At 47.7% G+C, this 19485-nt stretch overlaps 1 long non-coding RNA gene across 1 annotated transcript in view; it reads right to left on the bottom strand.

Moving 5' to 3' along the window:
- LOC112956190 overlaps nucleotides 1–19067 on the bottom strand; it is a 43299-nt gene extending 24232 nt beyond the window's left edge. Inside the window, exon 1 of the long non-coding RNA XR_003251003.1 lies at nucleotides 19037–19067. This is a non-coding gene — a long non-coding RNA (uncharacterized LOC112956190). The remainder of the gene's footprint in view (nucleotides 1–19036) is intronic.
- Between the last annotated feature and the right edge of the window lie 418 nt (nucleotides 19068–19485).

Below are 19485 nucleotides of genomic sequence, written 5' to 3'. Positions count from 1 at the left end.
GGGGCAGCCCGGGCAGAGCCATGGGGCAGCCCGGGCAGAGCCATGGGGCAGCCCGGGCAGAGCCATGGGGCAGCCCTTGCTCCCTTACACCAATGCAGCAAAAGAGCACCCAGGCACAAGCCTGCCAGGCTCCTCCTAGAGGGATAGGGGTGCAGAAGGGTCACAAAGATCAGCTAAGGGATTATCCTTAGAGGATGCTGGGGTGCCATAGCCCATGAACATGGCACAGCCACAAGGAAAATCCACAAACACCCATGGTTTGCCCACCTGGACAAGCCACGTCCACAGAAACACATGTAATGCACCAAGCAGCCTGAGGAAACCTCAGCCCAGCAGGCACTCCAGCAGAGGCAACAAGGCTGAAGTGAGCAGCCCTCAAAACTTATGCCAAAGGGAAAGCCTCGCTGTCCCCAAACAGCTATCCTGATATTCAGAGTTACCCCTTGGGCTAAGGGATCAGAAAGAGCAGTCAGGATATTTGCAGCATGAGAACTCTACTCGCAAGTTTTATGCAGAATGTAATTCTGTTTTGCCCTTTGCACTCGCATCTCTGAAGTTTAGGCTCACAGAAGTGTGACAAGATGATGGTGGACAACCATCTACTGCTGCTTGAGACACCAACTAAACTGTGAGTCCAGCAAACAAAGGCCTCCTTCAAGGGCATCATGTTTATCCAACAAACTACTCAAGACCTTGGGTTCCTCTCCCATAAAAGGCTCTCAGACACCACACAACCACCTTTCCCAAACTGCACTGTCCCTCATGGCTCTTGCCCAGAAGTTGCTCCTCAGGCCCAGGCACGGACCACCCAGCCAAGGGGCTGCAATGAGGGGAGGCAAGTGCGGCGCCGGGGCAGCTCCCCAAGGCTCACTCAAGCTCAAGAGCCTTTTCTCCATTTCCTTGTTTCTTTTTCATGCAGCCAACGCAGAGAGGTGCAGCAAGTTCTTCCAACCACAAGTTCTATCTCGTCAGCTTCAAAAGCTGAAGGAAACCATCTCCAGCAGGACTCTGACACAGATGAAACGAGCTTTCCTGCTAAGAGTGGTGGCAATCTTTCCATTTAAAGATCAAAAGAAAAAGCAGCATGCTCTTTCCTGGAAAAGAGCTGAATTAGAGAAAATGTACACCCATGCTGAAAGGTGACTCATGATTCACAATTACAACTGAGAAACTCAAGTAAAAGCAAGCAACCTATTCACCCATGCAAGTGCTTGGTCAGAAACCAGGCCTTTATCCCCACAGAACCTCCTAGCAGCAGCATAAGGCTCCCAGCAAGGCCAGACCCTTGCAGCACCCGGGATGCACCTTTCCTTCTGCCACTACCCCTGGATAAAGGGTTGTTAGAGATTTGAGCTGCGTCCCAGGGACCACAGCATCCTACCACCAGCACAGTATTGAGGCTGAGTCATTTTTAAGCTACAGAGTCATTTTTAAGCTACACTTTCTCTGTCTCTGTGGTGCTGCCAGGGGCAGGCAGCAAAGGAGAGTCCAGAGACGGGCACAAGATCTGGGTATTTTCCACACGCTCAAGTGTGGAGACCCCCACAAGGACTTGCTAAGGCCTGTGCACCCCTACATGCCCAGGGCCCTTGTCTGCAGACCCTGCTAGCACAGAGGTCCCAGTCTCCTCCAGTGCATGGGGGCTGCCTGCGGTCACGCTCCAGCACATGAAGACTCAAACGCGTCAGTGCAGGATGAGCAGGTCCAAGCTCAGAATGGAGGTTGCCAAGCAGTTTGGACATGTGCTCCCCCTCCAGCAAGCTCTTATTTCCCGCCTAATCTGACATCTACCAAAGGAATTAGAAACCGAAGTCTTTGTCCTTCTCCATTCCCCTTAACAGGGGTTTGGCTTTGGGCGCTACTGCTCTGACTGAGCCCCTGCGCTCTCCCAGCCCAAGGGCCTAGACACGGTGCTTCCCCAGAGGAGCCACTGGCCGGAGAGGCATCCATGGACAAAGCAGCCAAGCAGATTTTGAATCCAAACAGTGGCTCATCCCTCAAAATCACTGCCAAGAACCACCAGACCGCAGGAACTGCTCCCTCCCCTGCCAGCCTGCTGCAGAGGCTGAGGGTGGCCAGGAGACTGCTCACTCACTTGCTAAGTGCCACCACCCCAGTCCCACACCGCGTTATGGGGGCTCTGCAGCGGGGAGCTGCCTCCTGCCAGTGCCTGCAGGCAGCTGCTGACTCATCTCGGTCAGGGCCTGGGAGCACCTGCACCCCTTTCGTGTTGGGAGGTTTTTCACCCATTCTGCTGACATGGTGCTGGTCCCGCACCACACACCCACTCTGCTGCACGAAGCTACCAGGCATGTCCAGAGCTACCCGCTCAGGGACCCTCAAACACCCTGGGAACATCCAAGCTCAGTTTAGGCTCAATCAAGCCATTATAAATAAGACAGAGGTTGCTGCTCCTCAACCTGTCTTGTACCCAAGTCACTTTTCAGTATCCATGTCCTTTTGCAAGGTTCCCTGGCTGCCAATAACTAAAATGAGAGCTGTACTATCTTGCCTTCTGGCACTTCACAGATTATAAAGAGCAAGGCAATAGAGATACCCAAGGCAGCAGAGAAAAACTAATACCAGGCTAAATGGATAGCAGAGGTCAGGCTTGTTGCTTTGAAGAACTACCACTTAAGCTGCAGTGTGCTGCAAAGCTATTTTATTTCACAGTGGAAACTGTACAGACAAGCAGTAATGTAACCTGAACTATGCACAAGTCAAATGATTTGGACTTTGACAAAGTTAAGATTCAGGTTATAGTCACTAAAAATAGAGTTAATTTGTGCATCATTTGGCACACTTGGCTCACTCGAAATAATGCAGATGTCTATAGTGCTTTCATGTTCCTGCATTTTAGTCAAACACTTGATGAAGCTCTGGGGCTTTCATTAAGTCTGCTTGAAGGTATGGGCAAAATGCAGTTCCTTTGCTGGCAGAAGCAACTTATAAGGACAAACTCAAATGAAATGGGGCGTTGAGCTGTTTGGCTCCTGGATGCTCGTTGCTAATGACCCAGCAGATCAGACCCAGCACTAGTGCAGCAAAGCTCCCACTGAAGCAGCTCCTTCCTCTCCCGGATGCCTCCAGGAGTTCCTGTCCAGGCAACTTGCTGCAGTTTCATGGCACATTTCAGGACCAGCTTCCTTCATGAAGCTTCTCCAGCTTTCCGAGCTTTGAGAGAGCTGCAGATTTCAAAGGTTACCACGGTAAGAGATGTGGGCAGATCAAAGAGCCCCAGCTAAAGCGATGGCCACAGCTTCGCCCAAAGAAGCCCAGGAGGGTAGAAAGCAGCAGAGCGCAGGCTCCGCTCCCTGCCCCTTCTCAGCACAGGCTGCCAGCTCATTCACTGCCCTCTGCTAGGTCAGAAAGGGGAGCAAAATGCTGCAACGCGACTGCACGGGGCTAGCAGAGCTGCTGCTCCCCCCTGCACACACACACACGGCCACCACATCCACGCACCAGCGGCACAGGGCCACCAAGCCCAGGAGCAAAATCAGCAGCATCGCCAGAGGAACAATAAGTCAATGTTTTTTTTATCAACATTGACTATATTTGAGAATATTAATTTCAGTATCAAGATAAAATTAGTAATATTGAAAAGAATGATTAACCACACGACTTCTCAGAAATGCAACCCAATAGGCTAAATCTCTCTTGCAAGTTTTTATCTAATCACTTGGAGCCTTTGATGATCACAGAACTTCATCCATCCAATCTGTACAAGTATGAGCACAGAGCTCTTGCACACTTCCTTGCAAGTGTCCCAAATGCCAAATACATGTTAATATATAAACCCTCACATTTCTTCCTAAAGGACAGCTTAAGGAACAAACATTGCATTTCCAGCCAATCATTCTGATGTCTCTGCTTTCACGTTTCACTCCTCCCTGCCCGCTCCTTTATAGTTGCCCTTGCCTGCTAATTGGGAGGTTCCTCAGCTTCAATGAGGGCTTGAGGCCCTCTGCTCTCTTCAGGCACGCATGGCAAAAACCAGAATAAACCACCAAGGGCTTCTCTGTGGCCTCAGCTCCGAGCCCCAGGCCTCGCAGCCGCACCGGGCACTGCTCACGTGGCTGGAAGCAGCCGCCTCCACCACGGAGGTGTCACAGGAGCCTCCCTGCCCCTGCGAAGCCACAGCCTCCTTCCACCAGAGCTCACAGGCCACCTTCACACAGGCTCTGCTCCTCATCCTCACGCAGGCTGTGCCCCTCACCTGCACCTTGTGCCCACAGGCAGCCCTGGCTGTCGAAAGCCTTCACCCCAAAGCCCAGAGCGCGACGGGCGAGATGGCATCGGCGCGGTGCAGGACTGATGCACGGGCACCACGCGTGTCCCCGGAGCAAGCAACGCTGGTGAACAACGCCCAGTTTTACACAGCCATAGCCACGCTTGCTGGGGTCAGAGAGAGAAAGACGCAGACAGTCCAGGGGCCTTTCACGTGCCCTACTTGTGCGTTGTCTTGCTGCTCCAAAAACTGCCTCGACGCATGTGTGGTTTTGGCTTCTGAGAACTGGGTTGAGTACTGGGTGAAAAGAGGGCAGATGCCACTTGCGTGTTTACCGGTGTCAGATTATGTGGAAATAATTATAAACAGTGTCTTATTATACCATATATAAATAAAATATTATATAATTATCATATACACATGCACTCATTATTATAATCAGTCTGCTCTGCATGAAATATAAACAACCAGGTCTGTTTTATGACCCAAATGAAAGACCTGGAAGAGTCAGAAAATTTTACTGTTTACCACTATGAGCCTATGAGGAGACAGGGAAATACACATGCTATTATGTTCGTGCAGTGAAGCCAGGACTGGAAGAGTATTACTAATTTAAGGATCTAAATCCTTAGCATCTAAAGGCTTCAGAGGCCCTTTTAATTGTCAGGCCAGTTTCATGAAGACACAGTAGCCCTGATTACTTGTGGAGAGGGCAGTGATCAGATGTGCCTGAAAGGGAAGCCTCTGGTTCATAAATGGATTTTTTAAAAAAAACCTGCAGGAAGTGAAGTCTGCTAAAACATGGGATTTAAAGACTCTAGAAAGACTGTCCTCCATTCCTCCACTATTCCCGATGCTGCCCTTTCCTGAGCGAAAGGTATCCCAGGCTCAGCAGCATGATGCCTGGGAAGCAGCAGGACTTGGGAAGAGCATCAGAAACTAAGTTAAAGCTTCTGATCCACAGAATGAGACTTTCTGCTACCACCAGCAGCATGTTTGTATTTTGAGGTGGGCCTCAATCCTCAATAACAAAGCAATCACATGTGAGTGTGAAAAGCCCTTTGTCACACCAGGAGCAAGAATTGAGGATAGAAACAGCTTTGAGAGCTGTGTCAGTACATAACCCCCACATCTCTCTGCACAGCCACGTACAGTCTGTATTTTTAAAGTCCTGAAACGCAGCACTTCACCCCAAGGCAGCTCTCACATACATTCAGCCTCATCAATACAGCAGCTGTTGTATATATGACACAAAGAAGCCACCGAGCATCACCACGCATTGACAGTGGCACAGCTGCCATTGGGAAATTCATGGCCTTCAAATTCAACAATATTTTCCCCCACATTTTGTCTCTTGCTACTGCAAAACAGAGTGATGCTTGTTAATGAGATAAACAGGCTGTTTTATTGTTACCAGAACCAGGCAAAGGTTATTCATATATCTCCATCCCTGAAGTACTGCCTGGACCACTTGCAAACAGCAGAATTGGGCAGGGAACATGTGGCCTTGCTAAAGAAAGTTCAGATACTGCGGATTTGGGCAGCTGGAGATGCTCTTTTTGGAGAAAGAACCAATATTTCACACTTGCAATACAAGCTCACACCCAGAGAAGTTTATTATTACGATTTTACCAGACTCTTCTCTCGTTCCTGAATATCCTGAAACCATTCACAGTAACCTCAATTCTCAAATTAATCCAGAGCTGTCAAAATGCTTGAGAGGGTTTTCCTCTCCCATTCCATCGGTCACAGCAGGCAACAAGCTCACTGACATTCCCCCTCCAGCACATACACCAAGGCAGGCATCAACAGGAAGGGTGAGGAAAGGGCTCTCCCGAGCAGAGGAGAGGGCATTTTGCTAAATACCCACTGAAATTTTACAAATTTGTCATTTGGAAGAGAAATGGAACCATCTCTGGCAGAGAGGAAGTGTCAAGAGTATATAGTCCTAGGGAAAGAAAGAGAGCACAAAACAAGCTCAACCAAGAAAGGGTACATTTATGTAGGTGTCTGGAACTGATGAACTCCAGTGAGTGGCAAACACACAAAATAATTTATCTGTGCAGTAGATTTGGTGAAAAATCCTCCCTGAACATAGCACTGTGGAAAATTAAAATAATTAACTAGCTAATTCTTCTGCTCTTGGTTTTCAACAGAAGACACAGCTTCCTTGTGTGACAAAGGACAAGGAGAAGGGGTGAAAAGGTGCCTCTTCACCCTAGCAACACACCAGACACTGCTACCCACATTACTATTATACTCATTTAGAATGATGCAACTTCTCAGACAGGTTGCCAAATTCCTCCATCGTCACACATTTGAGATGTCAAGAGAAGAGGGAGGCTTCTCTGAGTGACAGTCCAAGGGAAAGCACAAATGAACTGAGAGCCCAAGGCGTTAGTGCCTTCGCAGTGAGAAATAAAAGGACAACTTCTTGAAGAAAGTTCTGTACGAGTGTCAGAGATTGAGCTACACAGTGCTACCCATGAAAATCCACCCTTTGGACAGTTTAAGAGTTTGTTCTGGTATATGGTCTGGATCCAAGGAGAACAGCCCTAAAAAGGCATAACAGGTAACTGGTGTTTACTGTGAGGAACTAAAGTCCGAAGGAAACTAAAGTCAGAAACACAAACTCCTAAGCAGGCTTAGAAAACTGTTTGAAAATCTGGCCATCACCCCAGGGGCTAAACAGGCCTGCTCCACTGACTGAAGATGGAAGTCTCCCTTTCTTATCATTCTCAGAGGACCTGGCAACTATGGAGAAAGTTACTTGCTAAAAAGTGGGTTCAGTAATGCTATGCTGCACAACACCTGAAAATACTATTTGTGTTATAGTTGCTAGTTTGAAGAACTGCAAATATGCTTGTATTAGTTTCATAGCAGGTTAGCAAAGGTCACCTGCTTCCCAGCCACAAAAACACAGTATTGTAGACGATTTAGTGGACTCCTTTGGTGAAAGTGGTGAGAATGAATGAGTCTCTACCAAGAATCCCCGTTTCCTAGAACACGCCTAAGTCTTTTTCATACTAGAGTGTTTCCATAAAATGCAGGTGAGCTGAGCAGTGTCCATGCCTGTAGGCAGCCAGTTTCTCCTGTGGTTTCTAGCACTGTCAGCCCTCATGTCCCTGCACCCCTGGGGCCTGCAGACCCCCTGTAATGGGCATTTCTGCCCTTAGGTGACAGGAATTGAACACTCCTTTTAAGGTTTCTTTTTAATCTACTTCAGACATGAATCCCTCCCTGAAACTACAGGCTCCACCTCATGCAAAATGTCCCACCATTACATGAGCCTTAGCCTTTTCCAGGCTCTTTCTCAAAAGGCTGCAGCTTTGTGATGGGCAGTTGAATATATGCACCCATCATAGCCATCACAAGCAATAATGAACCCTTTGAAGTGCATATCCTGCAATAGCTCTGCAATCTGAAAGGATCCTCAACAACTCTGACCACAGCTGTTATCTCTTCCTACTCAAAATCCTTAGACTTTGAGTATCTAGTAACAGCTTGACCATCACCTCACTAAGTTACCATGGTCTTATATGTCTTTATTTTAGTGGTAAGGCTATCACTGTACCCCACAGGCACTTAGTGCACACTGTCCTACAGAAGGATAATAAACTGCTCGCACTTCCCTCATTCCTGAAGGGATGAGTAGCATTGTGGCCCATTTCTTACCTCCCTTGGAGATTGGAAATGCAGTATCTTCAGAGATACTGCCTCAGTTGCAGGAATAGAGTATTTCGACTAAATCCTCTTGCCAAGAATCCGAGAGATTCAAGGATATCGGTGACAGGAGTGTAAAACCTGAGCTGATGATTTATGGCAGTCTCTAGCACTGGCATTGCTGCAGAGTCAGGTAGAAGCTCCCATCACTTATATTCTTGCCTGACATGATAGATTTGAGACTCACACCCAGCTGCTGAGTTTAACACATCACCTCAGCTACCTTCCCAGTAACTGTTTTCTTCACTCCTTTCCTTTTACAGCTATAATGATTCTGACCATGTCAACCCCATCCATGTTTGCAGCTGACTTTCTTCGAGTTAAGTCAACACTCTCCCTGATGATCTCTTACCCACATTTTTCCCATCTACTCTGAATTGGCCTACATCTGTTAGAAGCCCCAAGAACCTTTGGAAAGGTTAACACACTCAGTCACCTTCTCCACTGAAAGGAGAGCCCTTCCTTCCCTTTTTCCCCTTCCCCTCCTTTTTCCCTTTCCTTAAAGACATTAGAAGCAGGTTTGGGACCTGGTAGCTGTAAGAAGCCAACAGCAAACAAGGCCTAGTGCAAGGAGAAAAGATTCACAGTCCCTGCCCAAGAGGCACATGGTGATGATCACAGGCAGGACTCAGGGAGCTCAGCTGAGCCCCCAAGGGCATCCACACCTCACCTACACCTCAGCTAAGGGGACTTAGCTCAAGTCCTCCCTTCTCCTGCCTCCTCCCATGGCCACTTGACTCCTCAGGGCAACCAGCTTCTCTTGGCCACTTGTAGGTTAGGTCAGCCCGGCCCGCTCCTCCCAGCACTCACACTGCTCCAACACTCAACCTGCGGGAGCAGTGGGAAAGCTGCTGGAGCAGACATGCCATCCTGGACAGTGCAAGGCTTTGAGGGCCCTTTATATACATTGAGACCTAAAGAAGCCTAGGCCTCCGTGCTCTTCTCAGGAACTTGATCTTATCAGCAGCCTTGCTCTGGTTTTGGGTGGGGGAGGAGGAGAGGTGCTCGTGTCACTAAAAACCAGAGCTGCAGGGGGCTTTACTGGCACACGCGGCCGGTTTCAGTGCAGGTGACTCAAGAAACACCATCCGAGTCACCGTTTCGGTGACATCAGTGCTACCTTCCATCAGAAGAGCTGCGTGACGAGGCCGGGTCTATTTTCACTCACCCTCCTCCTTTCACAGAAATAACTAATGGGCATTCATTTTTAGCTGCGGCAAACCAGCAGGCTTTATAAATTGGAAGAGTGAAGGTCCCTCCATGGCCTGGAGCTAGAGGCCTCCCCATCCTGGCAGTAGGAGCCCACTTTCCCATGGACACAAGACAAGCAAACGTCTCTGACCATCTCCGCAGCCCTGTGCCCAGAACAGCTCCAGCTCTCGGGCCAAACAGCTGGAGCTGGGAACTTGCAATCCAAGCATGAGCATGCCAGCCACCTGCCCTATCCCACCTAAGACCAGAGCTTGAGTGAAAATGAACAGGGAGGCAAGGAGTTTGGTTCCAAGGCTAAACTCTTGATTAGTGTGACACTCATCCATCACGGAGTTAGAGATTTTCTCCCTCTCATGGAGTAGGAACACGCAGGGCATAAATCCACCACTCGAAATCAAACAAACTCATGTGGAGAAGGTCTGGAGGGTGTTGGATCAGTAGAAAGACAGAGTCACTTCCTTTGCATCATTCCTTCATCCCACCTGGACACAAACACTTAAGTTCAGGATGCAGCAGGTAGAACCAGCTCCCTGGCGTGAAGTAGGACATTCAAAATATCCTCACACTTTGTATCCTTTCTGCTTGCTTTAAGCTTTTAGACTAAAGCACCCTAAAAGAGATGTTTGTGCAACAGGAAAATGCGGTGTCGACATTATCAGAAAAAGGTAGACAATAACACAGTTCATGTGACTTGATTGCAACAAAATGACAAGGAAACCACAGGACATGGCTATGAATGCAATGGAACAGGGCCACAAAGTCTGCGATGTGTGCCACAGACATAAGGGTTTATATAGACTTGAATGAGATTCAATTTAGATCAAAAGGACCTTCAAGCTTTTTTTCCTTTTAAGATAGAGACCTGTCTTTTTGGCATTACACAGCTTGTGGCTATTGAGGCACATCTGAGGGTAACAGGATATGAAGCACTTGCTTCTGATTTACTAGCACAAATGGCTTACATAGGCATGGAAAGTAAACTGCTGTAAGCCCTTGGAGATCAGAGATAAGACTCATTAGCAGGACAGGCTGGGGAGGTTTTTCTCATCACTTCCTTGCCATGCTAATTCGGTGCAAAGGTACTTTTCCCTGTTTGGCCTATTTGCACAACACAGCATCCAGACAGGGTAACGGTAACACGTTCCCGCACCCACTCCCAAAGCACGGCTCCCTCCCCATCCCACATGGCCCTTGCTTCACCAGCCTCATCTCACACTGCTTCCTCTCCCACCTAGTACCATCTGTCCTCTTGGGTCCTGTTCTCCTACAGCACCGACCAGCAGGTGGGAAGCAATGACCCAAACACCTTGAGTACTGCAGCAACGGGCAGTTCGGGTGCTGTGACTCTCTGGCAGAGCGGTGCTTCAGCAGCTACACAAGCTGTGTCTCCCTCAAACAGCAGGCCACCAAAACTACAAGACATGGCCACCAAATACCATAACAGATGAGTCACAGAAGACACCACACTGTTCTCCTATATCACAGGATCACAGAAGGGTTGAGGTTGGAAGGGACCTCTAGAGATCATCTAGTTCAACTCCTTGCTCCAACAGGGACACCAGAAGCACGGGGCATCCGGTCAGATCCAGGCAGGTTTTGAAGACCTCCAGAGAAAGAGACTCCACAGCCTCCCTGGGCAGCCTGTGCCAGGGCTCAGGCACCCTCATAGCAAAGAAGTTCTTCATCACATGGAGATGGAACTGCCTGTGTTTCAACTTGTACCCATTGCGCCTTGTCCTATCACTGGCCACCACTGAGAAGAACTTGCCCCCTTCCTCCCTACATTCTCCCTTCAGGTATTTGAACATGTTGATGAGATTCCCTCTCAACATTCTCTTCTCCAAGCTAAACAGGCACCGCTCACTCAGTCTTTGCTCATAGAAGAGATGCTCCAGCCCATTCATCATCTTTGTCACTCTACACTGGACCCTCTCTAGAAGCTCCACATCCCTCTTGTGCTGGGGAGCCCAGAGCTGCCCCCCATGCTCCAGGTTTGGCCTCCCCAGAGCTGAGCAGAGGGGCAGGATCCCCTCTCTGCCCTGCTGACAACATCTTCCTGATGCAGCCAGGATCCCATTGGCCTCCTTGGCCACGAGGGCACTGCTGCCTCATGGTTAACTTGGTGTCACCCAGGACTCCCAGGTTCCTCTCTGTGAAGCTGCTTTCCAGCAGGTCAACCCCTAATCTGTACTGGTGTATATGTTTCTTACTGCTCCTTCATGGATGATCTGTTAAACACTCCAAGCTCAGCTTTCGATCCGCATGGATCAAAGCCAGGCTCATGGCCCAGGCCACAACAGGCCACAGCTTCTAACCAAAGACCTACAAAGAACTGCAGTGCCTGGCATCCAGCAGTCTCCAAGGGGGCTGTCCATACAGAGCACACAGCCCTTGAAGGCACATCCTTGAAAGCAGGTGCTCAGGGAAGCAGAGAAATCAAGCTCTTACCAAACACTTGTCCAGCTACTGAGAACTGCTCAATGTCAGGAAGATCCCACCTGTGCTCAGTTATTAGCAGAGTGAACAAGCACCAGCAGGAAGACAGGAAAGTGAGGAATGAGCTGCCTGAGCAGCAGTGTCACACTGCAGAAAATAAAGCCCTCCTGGTCTCAAGGGAGTCACTTGCTGAAGTCAGAGACTGAACACAGACATCTAAGGCTGAAGGGGACACTCTGCATTGCTATCTAAGGGGAAAGACCAAACAAAACTCAGCAGAACCAGACTTACCCAAGCACCCCTCATACCTGCAAATCTGCATTCTTCCCACCAGCTCTCAGATTCTTCTCTAAACCCACTGCAAACCCACACGGCTCACTCCCAAAAAAAGAAACACTTTGACCTACCCTTTCCAAGGCACAAGGCTCAGCTCTTCACAGCTTCCCTCAAGCTCCTTCTGGAAACCACTAAACCGCTCTTGCTTTCCTCACCCTTTTATCTTTTCCCCTTACTCAGGTGATCCTGGCATGAAGAATCATTGCCTTGTTAACACCAATGAAGAATACAAATAACCTGGGCCCAGAGCCACTCATAAATGGGGGCACAGTTGTTAGTGTTTGAGAAGAAAGAGATCAGGTGGAATTTTGCAAACCTGAATCAATCTAAAAGAGCATATTTTTTAAGTCCCTGTTTGCAATTAAAGATCTTGACAAACACAGCCAGCTGATTACAGTCTTCCAAGGAAATAATGCAGGGAAAATGACTTTAAACAAAGTACTTTCCAATACACAAAGAAATCATAATAACCCCTTTCATTCTTCTGTCCTTGCAGCTTCTTCAGAAATAGTCTCTTCAGGCGCCAGGCTCTGCTAGCCGTAAGCAGAGATGGTGCTGCCCAAGTTAATAGGGCTGTTCTTGAACTATTGTGTTATTCACCGCCACAAGTTGTCTACTAAAACGCCTGTCTGCTCTGAATTTTTTATTGGGGCAAGTCCGCGTTTCTGCGCAGTGTGTTCTCTTTGTCCAGGCACAACACATTTCACATCTCATTTTCTCGTATCAAGTGTTTTTTGTCTGGCTTTATCGCCCAATAAACCAAGCAAAGGAAGGGGTGTCTGGTGTGACAACTGGCATGCGGAGGCAAGAGGGAAAGAAAGATGAGGACAGTCCTCATTAAAGGGGGCTTTTATCACAGCATAAACTTTAATAGCGCTTTGCTGAGCTTCAAGAAAAGCTTGCATTTGACAATAACCTTTTGAAAATATTTATTCTCAGAAAGGGCATACGCCACTGCCACGCTTCAAGGTTTTCGGTGTGTCCAAAAAGCACGTTTTTTACATGAAGCATGGCTCTCTTTCATAGAAACATTTCACAACCCTAAAATGTGTCACTGCACAAGTGTCCCATTTTTGATTTTGAAAATGTAGTCACCTTTCCTATTATATGACTTTCAAGTTTAAAATATCCATTTCAGGTATGTGATTCCAGACCTTGCTGACATGTATTGAACGCCCTCCTTCCCCCACAAGTATACCTAAACAATACACTTGATTTAGATAGCACTTTTAAGGTAAGTTTTCTAGGAAACGTGAAAAGTTCAACTTAAAAAAAAAAAAGATTTATATCCCATTCAGATGTTGTTGATGAATCCAAACGGTCATCATTTCAAGAACAACACTTATTTTATCTCCAGACTCTGTAGAGTCTGAAAACTTGGCTGAAAGGTGTCTCCAAGCAAGCACTTTGGTAGGTATTTGGGAGAGCTAACAGCATACGCAAAGGCAGGTCTGACCCCGAGAAAGAGACTGCATCACTTTCTATGCATATCTGGTATCTCTTTGCTTTTACTATTAAAATTGTATTTGATGGAAACACAATGTGTTGCTATTATTTTAGAGCAATTTATTCCTCTTTTTTTTTTTTTTTTTTAGATTATTTTATGGATATTCCTCATATATCCTTTATTCTGAATGAGCTGAAAGGTTTAATATACTAGCTTATTTAATCCCACTTTTTAATATATGGAATACAGAATCTCTCTAGCCTGTCTCAATAACTTGTGTTTGATTAAAGTACAACATCCAGAGATGCATCTGCAACTGGTTTAAAGACATCAGTAAATGGGAAAATTCAACCTCAAAATCTGAAAGTTTATTCTTCTGATTAATTACTATTAAAACCTATTGCTTGAGTTAAAAACCTGAGCCCCTGTATGTGTGGGTAAATCCTCCTACCCACAAGGTAAAGCCTTGTTAGGCTTCTCTCAGAATTACTGCCCACATGCTAGGGTTAAATTAAATTCCATCTCCATGTGAGGAAGAACTTCTCTCCTGTGAGGGTGCCAGAGCCCTGGCACAGGCTGCCCAGGGAGGCTGTGGAGTCTCCTTCTCTGAAGGTCTTCCAAACCCACCTGGATGCCGCCCGGTGCCCCCTGCTCTGGGTGTCCCTGCTGGAGCAGGAAGGTTGGACTAGATGATCTCTAAAGGTCCATTCCAACCTCAGCTCTTCTGTGATCCTGGGAAATGAAGGCCTTTACATGGCTTTCTGTTCTCCAGAGAACTAAGAATTTGGGACTATGACTTGGAAAACATGCTTCAATTTTCTGTCAGTAGCTGTTAGATGTTTTATTAGCACACGGATACCTCCGTGTTGTTTCTGCTGCGTTACCAAACAGGGAAGATGGAGCCTGCGAGAAAGACCATTCCCTTCTCCTTTTCCAGGAGGAATGAAGCACACTGCCTGCCCCTCTGCATGTGGACAAGTGCCACATGCTGACTTCAATTTTGCATTTGCAAAGGAATAATTGAAGATCAGAATCTGGCTCTGCAACCTGCCTGAGAGGAACAGGAAGTTGTGGGACCTGAACCCAGAAAGAAAATTCATGTCTACTCGGGCCTGGAAAACAGCCAAACAATTTATAGTTACAAGAGATTAGAGCTCCCGTCCTAATTCTCTCTGCAGATCCCCGGCTGCCTAGCGCCTCATATCCTGTAAAGTCAGAGCGAGCCCTCGTGCCCTCCCACGCACGTGGCACCCGGCACACGCCGCTCTCCCTGCGGGGCCTCAGCAGGCTACAGATTCGGGAGATTTTAGTCAGCACCAAACCTGACAGTTTCGCTGCCTTGAATGGATGCGAACAAGAAATGCTGGGCCTGGTTACATAAATTTTCTTGCCCTGCTGGTAAGAGCTTTCCTGTAGTCGATGTGCAGCATGTTGATGGGGTAGGTGTTTGGTGGCAAGCTTAATTAAGCTCTTAGCTCACTTTAGACCGTAGCTCACTGCCTTGAAGATTCTGTACAAAATTTTACCTTTTGGTTCAATTTGGTTCAATTTGGTTCAAATTTTTCATGGCCATCAGGGTTGGGACGCTAGATGCTTTCTGGAGCTCTCAATCAGCTTTGTCACATTTGGCCAGTAAGGTCTCCAACGACACAGCAGAGCTGGTGCCCCACTCCTTGGCTGTTGGTTTGCCCATCTATTACCTGCAGTTATGGACTATCCTCCTGCCTGGCCCAGGATGTCCCACAGACATACGTGACCATTTGTAGAGCAGATTTAATAGTCTTCATTTGGACATATCAGATGTGACTCTTAGAAGGTATGGCTGTTTTAGCCTTGCCGTTGTTGCATTTTAAAATACTTCTCCCAGTCAGATTATTAAAAAAGCAGAAGGACATTTATTCCCTTTCCACGCAGTAATCTGCATATATCACTCTTGCCAACCGTAATGAAAGTTACATGTGTAAAACCCTGGTGGCAGATCGTGATAAGGCAGATCTGACACACATCACTCTGCAGAGAGGGATGCTACAAGACTTGGACATCTGCGCCGGGGTGCCTCAAGGGAGGGCTGCATGCACTCGATAGTGGAGTGGAGAGAGCTCAAGCAAGTCGGATGCCAAGAGGGTGGGCGACCTCAGAAGAAAAATCCATTTGAACTTGTCTCACCCAAAAGAGCAGAGAAAGGCCAGGCCGGTTTCGCCTTTCCGTCCTTAACAGAGTTAGTGCTGCTGGAAGCAGAAAGGAAGAAGGTCCAGGGAGCAGACAAGCCATCCCAAACCAGCAAGCTGGCAGGTTTAGCACTGGCATGATGGGTTGCCTGCTTCCTTCTTCCCTTCACCTTCCATTTCACAACAGGACCTTATGAGTGCCTTGTGGACGTTCCCTTTCCAAACAGCTCCCTGTGCCTCTACAGGACATTTTTTTTTAAACAGCAAGCAGTTGCTGACTTGTCTTACATCATTTCCCATACTGCCAGCAGGAAGAATTATTTCTCTGTCTTTCCATTAAAAAATGGCATTCTCTATTTACTTGAATGACAGTCATACCTTTCCCCCTGCTTCTACTTTAAATATTTTTGGCTATTACTCATAGCTGATTTAGAACCGTAGTACTGATTTCCTTGCCAGGGCTCTGGCAGTTTGGTCATACAGCACAGCTCCTGCTTGTGAATAATGGCAGCTAGGCTTGAAATCGAGCCAAGCCTCTGATAGATCTCATGCCTCTGCTTAAAATGATAGCCCCTCAGTCCAGCCAAGGGGAAACGGAGCCTGGGACCAGCTTAAGGAGCAGAGTTATCACTTGCAAGTGAACTAACTCCAGGCTTGGAAAGCTTCAAAAGAGCTGGCAGCCGGAAAAACCTCAGAGGGAAAGCTTAAAATCATCAAGCCTGGGCGAAGGTTTCAGATTTAGGTTTATGATTTGTTGTTTGCTACTTAATGTTGATGCAGCAAGGCTGTTTTCTAGCTCACGCACGTCTTTGAACGCTGCACTCAGCTGGCTCACAGCCCTCTTTTCCGCGCTTAAAGAAAGTGGAGTCCAGCAGCTTGTTAACGCAGAAGGATGCAGCTACCTTTTCCCGTACATTAAACGCTGACACAAACTCTCGCAGCACGACGTTGCTCAGCATCCACAGGCATTTTCTTCAAAGAGCTCAAAGCAGAACTTCAGCAGCCAGAAGAAATCCAGGAGTCTCGGCCATGTGGGTTGGCCCGGGACTGCCGGGTGTCCCTGCTGAGGATCCCACTTGTTTGCAGGTGCCAGCGCAGTCCGTGTGTCCCCTTGGCCAGGGTGGGCCCCGCTCGTGGCCCCGCTCCTGGCGCCTGCCACGAGAGGGAACCCGCGCCGCGCGCGCCGGCCTCGCTCGTCCCCGTGCGGAGAGCCCGGAAAAATGCTGAAATAAAAGGCAGATCTGCAATTAGAGAACTTGCTGGACCCTGGAGCGAACCGGAGGGAGAGCTGAAAAATACCAGGCACGGAACGGCTCCAGAAATAAAACATACATGAGACAGCAGTGAGACATATCTTATTCAGGGAAATCAGAATGAAAAGGAAAAAAAAAAAAAAAAAAAAAAGCAGCTGATGTTGCCATCCTAGGATGGCGAAACGCTAGTGAGCAGAGAAGGAGCTAAAAAAAGACCTTGCAAAACATAACCCGACACAGTGACAGCTAAGGGTGAGACAAGATAAATATGCAGTGAAAATGAAAATCAAGAGAGGAGGGGAATTCATGGCTACAAAGACAGAAGCTGCCCCGAGCGGCGGGAGCGCAGGAGCAGGCAGCCCGCGGGCGCTCCCGCGGGGAGGCTGCGCTGGCCGAGCGCGGCGCCGCCGGCCTGCACGCCCGTCCCTGCCCAGCAGCACGGACACAAGCTGCCCGCCGGGCCCTCGGCCGGGGCAGGAGACCCGCGCAGGGCCCTCGGCCGCGCGCTGCTCCGCGGCCACCGCGGGCAGCGGCGATGCTGCCTCTTTCCTCAGATCCAGCAGCTTAAGAACCACTGTAAATCTACTGGCAGCTGCAGCAGGAACCCTTGGCTCTCAGAGGCTGCAGGACTCCCCCGGGATGCCCTTCCCTAAACGGCATCAGTCTGGCTTGAGTTTACTCCGGAACCAAACCAAAGCAGGGGCAGGGGAGGGAAGGTGTGCGTGGTATTGTCCAAACATCCCACTGCAGTGGTTTTGGAATTAAACAGTTTTATTTTTCTCATTCTGATTGATCATCAAGAATGTTTTGCTTTTAAGTATAGAGCATAAGAATAGAAGAGGCAAATCAAACTTTTAAAGGCAGTGGTCCACGGAGTCTGAATCACTCTGATGTTTACTGAATAAAAAATTGCACTGAGCACTCGCAGAATGACTATATCCAGGTTCAGCAAGGAGAGCACTGCTATAAAAAGGGTAGGGTTGAATGTTTTCTGGAAAAGGAGCAGGCCCCGTGTCCTCGCTGTGCTCGTCGCGGGCAGGCCTCACGCTGGGGCGCTCACCGAGGAAGCTGTAGCAGTCAATGCTGGCAGGGCGGCCGCAGAGCCGGCCCGTGAAGTCTGCACAGAGGAAGGCCTCCAAGGGAGCTCTTGCCAAGGCTCCCGTTTCCCTGATGTTCACAAAGAATGCTCTGCTTGCAGGACCATGCATTTGTTGTGCTGACATCACATCCTACTATCTTCCTTTATGCGGGCAGGTGAAGGGATTTCAATGTACAAAAGCATGGCAGAATGATTTAATTTTACATTTAAAAAAAAAAAAAAAAAAAAAAGGAGATTACTTAGAATCGGACTCTGACTCAGAAAATGCAGCTCCTGGCTCATGATCTTCCTGCGTGGCCTCAAGCAGCTCATGTAGTGAGTCCTATAGGTGCTGGCAGAGAGGCCCAAAGCTCCCTGCTGCATTTGGACCAGCTCCTGCCCGTGATCCAGGGCACCAACAGCGCCGTGACCTCTGCCAGGCTTGATGCCCCTGAGAAGGGATACCCACCTACCTTGGGAGGAAGAGGGGGAATCACATCGGAGAGACCAAATCCACCAGCGATTGTGAAGTATTCAAATACTGTCATGGCGTAGGCGGCCGGAAAAGAGCTGAATTGTTATCATGCTCTATTTACACCTACTCATGGACTTACTGATTCATACCAAGAGCATCTGGAGGATACACTCTATTACATTTACTGTTTTTCACTGCAGGCAAGAATGTGCTGTTTGAATTTAGCCCATCCTTCTATGTCTTTTCACGCACCTCTTCTCTATGGAGGTCCATTTCTTGAAATGACTTTCTGTAGCTTTTGGACTGAGACCAACTTTGAATAAAAACTCATGGAAGCACTAGAGGCTTCTGTACTATATCTGACATATTTTGAAATTCGCTCCCAGGTTTTATGCTAAATAGTTTTGTTGCTTGTTTTTAAGGCTAGGCAGATAACTTATTTCAAATGACCACAAGTGACAGGTGGCCTGGAAAGACATAATAGGCAAAGACCTTCTGTCCTGGGCTTGCACTGTGTTACATAGTTACACTCAGTATTTTGGAATTTGCATAAATTGCATTTTTTGCTTTCATAATAAAACTTTTTCCTTCCCAGCAATGCTTTGGGATTCATACTAGGAGACTAAAATTATGTAAAATGGTGAAAGAGAAGACTGGAACGGTAATATTAAAACACTTACCATCTTCCATACATTATGACAGTAAATGCTGTAGAAGTTAAACTGTCTGTGGACTCAGCATGGACAAGGTGCCAGGAATGTGCAAGTTCTAATCTCATCTCTGCAGCCGAGTTAGTTCTAGAAACAAGCATAAGAGAATTAACTCATCACACTTTATTGCTTGAAAGCATCTATAAACTCAAATCGTATTTCAGAAATTCTTCTATAATTGATTCACGGTTTTACTACAGTTATTTTCTTAATGGCGTTTCCAGACCATAATTCTTAATACTTATGCCTGTCCAAAACATAGAAGCTTCTTTCCTGATCCATAGCAGGAATTATCAGGACAAGGAGCCTGTTCCCAGGGGACAAAGATCCTTATCATTTTAGCATGAATTTTGTTTGCCACAGGATTTGTTAGCTGTAGCCACGTAATCATTTCATAAGCTCCTTTAGGTGTCAGAATC

This window comes from Nothoprocta perdicaria, unplaced genomic scaffold (genome assembly GCF_003342845.1).
Source record: "Nothoprocta perdicaria isolate Ctin4 unplaced genomic scaffold, notPer1 scaffold_11, whole genome shotgun sequence".
Lineage (NCBI taxonomy): Eukaryota > Metazoa > Chordata > Aves > Tinamiformes > Tinamidae > Nothoprocta > Nothoprocta perdicaria.
This window is presented reverse-complemented; position numbering and strand designations above follow the sequence as displayed.